An 11062-nucleotide genomic window follows, 5' to 3' on the forward strand; every position below is an offset into this window, starting at 1 on the left:
TCGGTCGGGCACACAGTTTTAATCTGCCAGGAAGTTTCATATCAGCGCACACTCCGCTGCAGAGTGAAAATCTCATTCTGGAAACATCCCCCAGACTGTGACTGAGCCATGTCTCCGCAATATCCTTTCTTTCAGGAGTGCTAGTTCTGCAAGTTTCGCAGGAGAGCTTCTGTAAAGTTTGGAAGGTAGGAGACGAGGTACTGGCAGAAGTAAAGCTGTGAGTACCGGGCGTGAGTCGTGCTTCGGTAGCTCAGTTGGTAGAGCACTTGCCCGCGAAAGGCAAAGGTCCCGAGTTCGAGTCTCGGTCGGGCACACAGTTTTAATCTGCCAGGAAGTTTCAATATATAGGAAGGTTAGAAACAGTCTGAAAAGCTTGCAGGATTTCGCAGGGTAGGCTGTGCTGAGAAATTATTGTTTAAAAACATATTCGATACGTTGCACAGTTTCCGAGTTAATTAGCAATGAAGTTAGCGAATCAGGCCGTTTCGTGCCTAAATTCAAGCGGCTCGCCAGATACAGTTAGTGTCAGTTGCTCTCACAGTGTCCTCAGAGTTTGGCTTGGGTTCGATACTTACTACCGCCCCACTTGTCCAATTTTTCTATCGCTCTCTTGTTCGGTTTTAGGGAACCAAACGAAAAACATGTTTGGCGACGCCGTCTCTGACGGGCCACATCAGTTTGCCCGCGCGACAACCTGGTTGACTAACTTCTGTGGTAATTAAGGGTGTAAACTAGCTCGCGTCCGTGGAAGAAGTCCACACGTGCACCCTGGGTAATGCTAAATCACCTAGAACGATATCTGGCACCAGACTTATCTTCTCTAGAGGATCTCCTAGCCTTGCGCACATCGAAGCAAGCCTGTCAGATAATGGCTCCTGCAGGAGCTGCATGACAAGAAATATCGGACCTAGCCTCCGAATTTTACAACTAAATACTGAAGGACTAAGCAGATCCAAATGCGAAACTCTCTCTCGAATTCTGCATGAGAGGAACATTGATGTTGTTGCTATGCAAGATACATGTAACTAGTGTGGCCGATCTTAAGACAAGAGGCAGAATACCAGGATACGAGATACTAGGTGCGACATACCATCAGTCACACGGCTGTGCTACTTGTATCCGCAGCAACATAGAAAATGCCCAAGTATTGCACTGTGGCGTTGACAGTGGAATCCACACTGTCACTACAAATGTGGAAGAAGTTTCAATAACTAATGTTTACAAACCTCCACTCGTCCAGTGTCCTCCAAAGGTACTACCCCCACTCCCCCATCCAGCTCTGTACATGAGAGATTTCAATAGTCACCATACAATGTGGAAATACAACATTAGTGACCAGAATGGCGTTACACTCTCAGACTGAATGGAAGAAAACAGCTTAAGTCTCATATTCGATGCAAAGGATAAGGGAACTTTCAGATCAGCAGCATGGGGAAGAGACTCAAATCTAGATCTATGTTTCTCCACCCAGAATCACAGTGGCCAACCAATTAGGATAACCAGAACGATCCTATCAGATTTCCCACGCAGTCAACATAGTCCAGTCATATATGAAATAGTTATACAAATCCCGGTGATCCGATCTATACCAAGACCTAGATAGAATTTCCAAAAGGCAAACTGGGAACTGTTCTCCCAAGAACTTGAAAAGGTCTTAAGATGGATCCCAGCAACACCTAAAAATTAGAACAGATTTGTAGGAGCAGTGATTGCAACAACAAAAATATGTATCCCACGTGGATACCGCGAGGATTCGGGCTGGAACAAATTTTGTGAGAAACGTTTCGAAACATACGTAAAACATGGTGATACAGACGTAGCCGATGAAGTGCAACAGACACTGGATGAGGCTCGAAGGAATAGATGGATTAAGACAACTGCTGAAATGGATTTTAAGAAGTCAAGCAGAAAAGCTAGGAGCTTACTAAAGAAGTTGGGGGGAAGTAAACCACCAATCAAAATGTTCAAAAATGTTCAAATCTGTGTCAAATCTTATGGGAATTAACTGCTAAGGTCATCAGTCCCTAACCTTACACACTACTTAACCTAAATTATACTAAGGATAAACACACACACCCATGCCCGAGGGAGGACTTGAACCTGCGCCGGGACCAGCCGCACAGTCCATGACTGCAGCGCCTGAGACCGCTCGGCTAATCCCGCGCGGCCAATCAAAGTAGCTCGTACAGTGCTACCAGACCAGATAGCAAGTCGAATTTTATCACTATCTAGGGCACCACGAGACAAACACCACACACTAAAAGTAAAAAGGGAATGGAGAAACACAGCGAACAACACCTCAAAAAACTGAATACTCTCGGAGCTTCACAATTGAGGAACTAGAAGCTGCTCTCAGTGATGTTAAAACGGGTAAGGCGCCTGGTTATGATGGAATGCACCCTGAATTCCTGACTCGATGTGGGAAGGAAACGAAGAAATGGCTGACCAAGTTTTACTCATGCATAGTAACATCGGGCTGCCTGCCAAAAGCTTTTAAAATTACTAAAATAATTGCTGTGCTGAAACAAAAAGCCGAAAGTTACCGCCCTATCGCTCTTCTCAGCTGTTCATCGTTCATTGGGAACGTGATGCCCATGGATGGCTTGAAATGGTCTCAGTTGGATCAGCTGGAGCAGAGGTCGCAGCTCACTCCATGTAAACACAGACCACACCGTCAAGGAGCCACCACCAGCTTGTTGACTACTTCGGTATAGCGCTTCGTGGGTTTAGCGCTTAGCAGCTGAAATTGGTACTCATCAACGCCCTTTTATGCATTGTGTACGCGATACTACCGCCGTCTGCATACGTGAATATCGCTGTCGCAAGACTTTTGTCACCTCGGTGCACTTTCGCATTTGGAGGAGAAAGATGATGATGAAATTTCGTGCACCTTTCTCGCCACAACGAAAAACGCCTTCGGTTGCCACCACAACTCGTTCATATTCGTGGTACCCTCTCCCCTATTTCGCGATAATACAAAACGAGCTGTCCTTCTTTGGACTTTTTCGATCTCTGTGCCAATCCTATTTGGTGAGGATCCCTTAGTCCACAGCAGTGCTGATTAGAAGCCTCTTGTGAGGTACGGTGTCGGAAGCCTTCTAGGAATCTAGAAATCTGTAATCAATTTGAGATCCGCTGTCGATAGCACTTATTACTTCCTGCGAATAAAGAGCTAGTTGCGTTTCACGAGGACGGTATTTTCTGAATCCGTGCCGCCTGTGTGTCTATAAACAAAGGTAACTCGTAATGTTCGAACATAGCATATGTTCCAAAATTCAACTGCAAATAGATGTAAGTGATATGGGTCTGTAATTCAATGAATTACTCTTTATTCCCTGCTTGAGTATTGATGTGATCTGTGCAACTTCCCCCGTTTAGCTACGGAACTTTTGTCTAGTGGTCTGTTGGAAATGATTGCTAAGCATATAGATATTACATATGCATACTTTCAATAAATATTGATGTCGTTAAATCTTTTTTGTTTCTTCCCAGTCTTGTAACTCCTATCTTATTAACAGCGGCATTCATTTGGACTCGTTTGAAGAATGCCAACAGCGGTCTTCGTCGGATTTTTTTCTTTGTGAAGCTCCTTCTGCGATATTTAGAACGATCTGATTGTGGCTCTTTACGTGACGTATTCGGTCTTTTCATTTTCGACATTCTTTAATGTTCTCTCATCGGCAGTTCTTGGAAATTTTGTTTGTGGTTTTACCCGTCAGTTTTACGTCTAACAGGAGTGTCAGGGCCAGACATCAAGTGCGTCAGGAGATCTCACTTCATTTTTACCTCTCGTCTACAATCGTGAAGGGCTGTTTTCCAAGCGCGGCTTTTAACCTTCTTTTTTCCCAGATTCCGTATTAATTTTATTTAAGTGAAGAACATAAATACTGAAGAGAGGAAAAAGCATGTTAAGAGCTGCGCTTGTAGCAGCATACTGTACGACTGTGAAAGGTGGACGATTAAAGTAAAGTGCAAAGTGTTTCCTACGAGTAAAACGGTATAAGAGATTCAGATGCCGCTCATCTAATCGGTCTAAATAAATAACTCCGAGCTTAACAGTTTATACATTTTCTTCCATGCTATATGGCTTAAACACAACATGACCTCTCCGTAACATTACGCAACACCATATGATGAACGCATACCAACATCTACTGACGAATGGATTCCTGAATTTATTACTTATCCTGTCTTTTGAGTGATTGAATGTCGAATATAACGGGTCTGGCGTGGTTACTTTGCATGTTATTTATTTATTACAATCGTCAGATCCGTATTCTTCATTAATACAATACATGAAGTTGACAAATTATCTTGGGCTCCATACATGAGGTAACTGATAGCAAAATTGTATTCAGCGTTAGGTTGTGAGTAATAACGAGAACAATAAAATAAGAATAATGATTACATAACATTGCATCGTGTATTTGTTCTAGCATAAAATGGTATAATGGATGATCAAAAAAGTATCCATTTTGGGGCATTGTTGCAGTGTACATGCAACATAGCGCGACTCCGATGCGGATCTACAAGCACCGACATGAAGACAAGGGGTCAGTGTGGCAGTCGTGTCTTTCCAATTTGTGTGCGGTGAATGTGGAAATGTGAACTATGGTGACGGTATTACCAAATCTGCCCAATGAGGACCAACGAGCTTTTCTTGGCCGTCAAACAACGGTAGACGATCATCGGAGAGCGAAAAATGCGTATGGGTTAGAATGTCTGTCGAAAACCACCTCTGTGGGATGGTTGCCGACAGGGGGTGCCGCTGCTCCATGATGACGCACGTCCGCATATCGCGAATGTTGTTACGCAGAAGTTACCCCAACTTAAGTGGGAGACACATGAGCATCCGCCCTATAGTTCTGATGTCTCTCCATGCATCACTCCTTCGGTCCCTGTCAACGATTCCAGTCGGACGAGAATGTGTAGCAGTCAGTTACGAACTTCTTCATGCAGCAGGACACGGAGTTTCACCAAACGGGTATCATCAGCCTGATACGTAGGTGGGATGATAGCCTCAGAGCTCAAGGCGATTTTGCCTGATTGGCAGACCTATTCCTGACTGTATGGCATTTGCAAACTCTTTGATCGCCCCATACTCACAGCTAGGGCTGGGAAGCTTTCCACACTTGTCTAGATTGTGTGCACATAGTCCATGTCCTGTTCGGATTCTGTTTAGGCTTTTCCATAGCTGTCGTGGAAGTTCAAAGCCCTTAGGTTTCTCTGATGGACAGATAAGTTCACAGTTGTCAGGGGAGGCACTATCACTCCAGCTCTCGTGCCATACTGATGTTGGCAGCTGACAGTTGTTGGGCCAGTTTAAAGTGGGGATTTCTGGAGCGGCGTCGTGTTCTTTCCAAAGTTGGGACATCGTCATGGATAGGAAGTAGGGGGTTATTCATTATTATTGTGTATTCCTTCATCAGATCTTCCTGTCTTCACAGGGAGTGTGGAGCTATATGACTAAGTGTCGGAAGCCAATATAGTGGGGTAGTCTTTATGCATCCAGTTATGGTTCTCATAGCAGCGTTGAGCTGGGTGTCCACCTTTACATGCTTGCTGGTTAACCACGCTGGTGCACAGTACTCGGCTGCAGAGTACACTAAGGCGAGTGCAGAGGTTCGTAGTGTGTCTGCTGCTGCTTCTCAGTTAGTGCTGCAGAGCCTCTGAATGAGGCTGTTCCGTGAGCTTATTGGATACATTTTCCAAGTGTCTTTTGAAGGATAATGTCCTATCTAGAGTGACTCCCAGGTACTTTGGATATGGCTGATATCGCAGTTGCCTGTTATTCATATTCAGCCCATATCCCGCCATTCTATTGTTCAAATGAAAACAGCTGACTTCAGTCATGGTGGGATTTGGTATTAGCCTCCACTTGGTGAAATACTCATGCATTTTGTTTAGGTCAGTTGTGAGGATGTTTTCATTGTCTTCAAACTGCTTGCATAGCTGAACTTCCTTGAGATGGTTTCATGCATGTCAGAGATGTAAAGATTAAAGAGCATTGGTGCTAAAACTGATCCTTGAGGCAGTCCATTGTTCATTTTAATGGCAATGCGGTCAGAATGTATTCTGGCATAGCCACAAGAGCCGTAAAAAAGACGAAGAACGGGAAACCAGAGATGGCAGTGAGGAAGCGTCAGCCAATAGCCCGCTGACAAGGACCGAGCCGCGCCAAGAGCGCCGCCTGCAACATGTGAATATAAGCTCGCCCCTGCCAGCCTCGGCAGCTCAGATCGGCTCCGTATGCTCACATTAGTGGAACGTATTTTCGGAGCGTGCTACAAGAACAAAGAGTTATCCTTATCAGTTACTTGTATGGACTTTGTATACAGCGAAGACTGTTGTTTGCACGTCACTTGCGCCGCCGGTGTTAACTCCAAAGTTAACTGTTGTCAATTTGCTTTATAGAAGTATAACTACTAATGTTATATTCTTGAATTGTTGTATAGCATTCCGAGAACGCCGCATCTCTTAGGCACCCTATAAGTGACGAGTGGGCAATAGCCAACACAATGAATAAGACTTGTTTTTTGTGATTCACTTTCACAACATCAAATATTACAAAAAACACAAATTCCCAGTATTATTCAATTATTTTTGGCTCGCTCAAGACGTAATTTAATTTTTATCTGGTACAGACTGTCATCGTACGGACATCTACAGACAATTTCACTAAGGTTGTCACGTAATCGTGACTTATTTAGCTTTATAATCAAAATATGTGGCTCAAGATATTGAGTGGTAAGACTGATTGCTGTGTTGCCGTGTCCGCGTCGTTATATAGCCGCACTGCTGGCTGTGACGTCACTGGTGCTCTCTCCCTCGCCATCCAGCGTCGGTCGCGCCCGTTTTAACATCGCGATGGCCGGGTCCCAGGCTGTGCTGAGCTCCATACCTCCGTCCTTGTTGATGGTGTTTTCAGAGGTTTTTATTTCAACAGCTTCTTTTATGACGCTATCCCAAAATCCCTTCGTCCTCATAACGACAGAAGTTTCGTCGAAAAGAATTCATTTTCTAAGGCGTGTTCTGTCACGGTTGATTTTTCTGGATAGTGTATGCGTAAGCACCTCTCGTGTTCCGTCCGGCGTTGCTCCACAGGGCGTACTGTTTGGCCGACGTAGTGACAGCCACACTGACATGTTATCGTGTACACTCCAGGCGTTCTAAACCCTAGATCGTCCTTCACAGGCCTCATGAGCTGTCGAATTTTTGCTGGGTGCCTGAACACCGATGAAATGTTGTATCTCTTCAGCAGCCGGCTAATCTTGCCCGACACTGTACCACAGAAAGGCAAAAACACAAGTTTATTGCTTTCTTCTTCGGTGGTGTTCTCTCCTCTGTTGGTGTGTTTCTTGCGTGTCACACCAGATATAGCCTGTGACACCTGTCCGTGGCTGTACCCGTTTTCCCGGAAGACTTTTCGGAGGTGGTTCAGTTCTAGTGGCAGACTTTCTGCGTCTGAGACGACTTTAGCACGATGGACGATTGTATTAAGAACGCCGCTCTTTTCTGCCGGATTATGGTTGCTGAGAGCGTGCAGATACCGATCTGTGTGTGTCGGTTTCCTGTAGACACTGTGGCTGAAGTGCCCATTGGTTTTCCGTTGAACAAGGACGTCAAGGAAGGACAATACACCATCTGTCTCGACTTTTTAGAGCCCCTGAAACAGCATTCACGGCCACGTCAAGTTTACGATGGGAATCGAGACAGATGGTGCATTGGCCTTCCTTGACGTCGTGGGATTTTAACAACCTGACGCGCCTGGAAGCCCTAGAAAATTTTATTAATTCATATAGCCGCGAAACCATGCATTCAAAAGGGGAATTAACTTGCAGATAAGTCAGTTACATCTGGACATGCACAGGGGTGCTTCCAGATGAAGTGGCAAATGAAAGCAGCTCGAAAACAGATGTAAGACTGGAACTGTCCTCAAAACATTTAGGGAACTATCCCTGTCATTCTTTCAAGGCCACAATGAATTCCTCAAACCTCGCGTTTTCTTTAATGGCAGTGAGCTTAAGAATTTGGGCTATGTTTGTCAGAACGTGTCCCTTCTATAACATGATTTCCTTTTTAATTGAATCGCCGTCAAATTAGAATGAAGTTGTTCCTCAGCTTGCCAAGCCTTAGTGTGGACAGTGATCAGTAAAGTCCACTTAAAATGCGATGTTTGCATTACACTCCCGACGTTCTAATTTTCGTTCCTGCACTCCTTTTTCCTTTATACATTCAACAATAGGTGACATTCAAATCGAAAAATCATTTCAGGCATGCCCCTTGACTTAATTAACGTACTTTGCAGTAATACAAACAGTCTCCATACTCTTCGTTTAGTTCCATCGAAAACAGTTGTAATCATTTATATACGAGTGTTGGAACTTAAATAGTGGCAACTATTTATCCACAACCGATACAAAAGAGTTACGTGTTTGCACCTGTTACTGTCCTTCTAAGTAGTCACCAGCGTTGAGTAGAACCCGTTGCCAGCGATATGGAAGGCGTAGTATGCCGTCAGCAGAGCCTGTTCTGTTGATGGTGCGAAAGGAACGGTTTACTGCCTGTCGAATCTCTGGAACACTTCTGAAGCGATGCCACGAAGCCGAAACTGAAACACCAATCCAACGAATGGCGTCATTTTTGGGGCGCCGCGAAAGTCGAAAGTACGTGAGAGCCCGAGTATGGTGAAAGTTATAACGATTCTCGTGTACGACTGTGATAGTGTTATCCTAACGCATTACGTTCCTCCACGTCAGACCGTCAATGTACAGTATTACTGTTCGTTTTTGGAGCATCACCTGCCATCAGCTTTGCTAAAGACGCGGCGACACTTTCTGCGCAATCCACCCATCATTTTGCACGACAATGCCCGGGCGCATACAGCGGAAGCTGTGGCTACTCTGTTCCGTCGATGGGACTGGGAAGTACTGTACCATCCACCATACCCCCGGACTTAAGTCCTTGTGACTTTGATTTGATTCCGAAGATGAAGGAACCACTTCGTGGCATTCGCTTGAAGACTGTTCCAGAGATTCGACAGGCAGTAGACCGCTCCATTCGCACCAACAACAGAACAGGCTCTGCTAACGGTATACTACGCCTTGCACATCGCTGGAAACGGGTTCTACTTAACGCTGGTGACTACTCTGGAGGACGGTAACAGGTGCAAACATGTAACTCTTTTGCATCAGTTGTGAATAAATAGTTGCCACTATTTAAGTTACAACCCTCATATTTGAGTGGCGTCTGTTGTGTTGGACATGTACGACAGAATAGACACCACTCGTGATAACGCTGCTCATGAACACGTCTATATGAGTGGGGAAAGAAAGGGAAGCCCATTGAGATAATGCAATGGCGAAAGTCGAGTGGAAATATGTGCTGGGCCGGAACTCGATTTAGTGCTATTCCACCAGGTCGTTCAACAATGTCGTGAAGTGCTCATCTTAGCATTTCTCTACACTAAAATCAAGTTATAGGCCTATGTTCCAGACTTGGTATTTTATGGAGATCTAACTGGGCACTGCTGCATTCCGACATCAGATACTGGATTTTAAGGCGTACCCAGGAGCAGATATATATATATATATATATATATATATATATATATATATATATATATATATATATATGCAGAGTAGGCTGCGCAAAGAAGCAGGCTATCGACGTACTAAGGAATGACGTGATACGCTTGAAGTTCTCTAAAGCTATAGACAGGAATAAGGAATAGTTCAGTAGTTAGTACAGTTGAAGAGAAATGGACATCTGTTAAAAGGGCCATCACAGATGTTGGACAGAAAAAGACTGGTACAAAGAAGGTAACTGTGTAGAAACCATGGGTAACAGAAGAAATACTTCAGTCGAATGCTGAAAGAAGGAAGTAAAAATGTTCAGGCAAATCCACAGACACAGAAATAAAAGTCGCTGAGGAATGAAATAAATAGGAAGTACAGGGAAGCTAAGACGAAATGGCTGCATGAAAAACGGAATGATTGCCAGAAGGACAGACTCAGCATACAGGAAAGTCAAAACAAACTTCGGTAACATTGAAAGCAAGGGTGGTAACATTAAGAGTACAACGAGAATTCCATGTTAAATGCACATAAGAGAGCGGATAGGTGGAAAGAATATGTTGAAAGTCTCTATGAGGGGGAAGATATGTCTCACGTGATAGAAGAAGAGTCGATTTAGAAGAGATAGGGCATACAGTATTAGAATCAGAATTTAAGAGACTTTGGAAGACTTAAGATCAAATAAGGCAGAAGGGATAGATAACATTCCATAAGAATTTCTGAAATCATTGGGGGGGGGGGGGGGGATGGCAACAAAACGACTATTCTCGTTGATGTGTAGAATGTATGAGTCTGGCGACATATCATTTGAATTTCGGAAAAATATGATCCACGGAATTCGGAAGAGTGCAAGAGCTGACATATACGAGAATTAACGCACAATCCGCTGATACATCGAAGTGCTGACAAAAATAAAATACAGAAGAATGGTAAAGGAAATTGAGGATGTGCTAGATGATGATCTGTTTGGCTTTAGAAAAGCTAAAGGCACGAGTGAGGCAATTCTCATGTTGCGGTTTATAATGAATCAAGACTAAATATAAATCTAGACACGTTCATAGGATCTGTCGACCTGGTAAAAGCTTTCGACAGCGTAAAAAGGTGCAAGATGTTGGGAATTCTGAGCAAACTAGGGGTGAGCTATACGGAGAGACGAGTAATACGCGATATATACAAGAACCAAGAGGGAATAACAAGAGTGAACGACCAGGAAAGAAGTGCTCGGATTAAAAAGAGTGTAAGACGGGGACGTATTCTTTCATCCCTACTGCTCAGTCTGTACATCGAAGAAGCAATGATGGAAGTAAAAGAAAGGTTCAGGAGTGGAAATAAAATTCATGGTGAAGAGGTATTAATGTTTCGATTCGCAGATGACAGTCCTACCCTGAATGAAAACGAAGAAGAATTACATGTTCTGCTGAGTGGACTGGACAGTCTAATGAGTACAGAATATGAATTGAGATTATATTGAAGAACGACAAATGAAA

General features: G+C 44.0%; 1 non-coding gene across 1 annotated transcript; it reads left to right on the forward strand.

The window, feature by feature from the left end:
* Positions 1-238: 238 nt before the first annotated feature.
* On the forward strand, positions 239-313 carry Trnas-cga. The gene has a single exon. It is a non-coding gene; the product is annotated as a tRNA-Ser (tRNA).
* The last annotated feature ends 10749 nt before the right edge of the window (positions 314-11062 follow it).

Source organism: Schistocerca piceifrons, chromosome 9, assembly GCF_021461385.2.
Source record: "Schistocerca piceifrons isolate TAMUIC-IGC-003096 chromosome 9, iqSchPice1.1, whole genome shotgun sequence".
NCBI lineage: Eukaryota > Metazoa > Arthropoda > Insecta > Orthoptera > Acrididae > Schistocerca > Schistocerca piceifrons.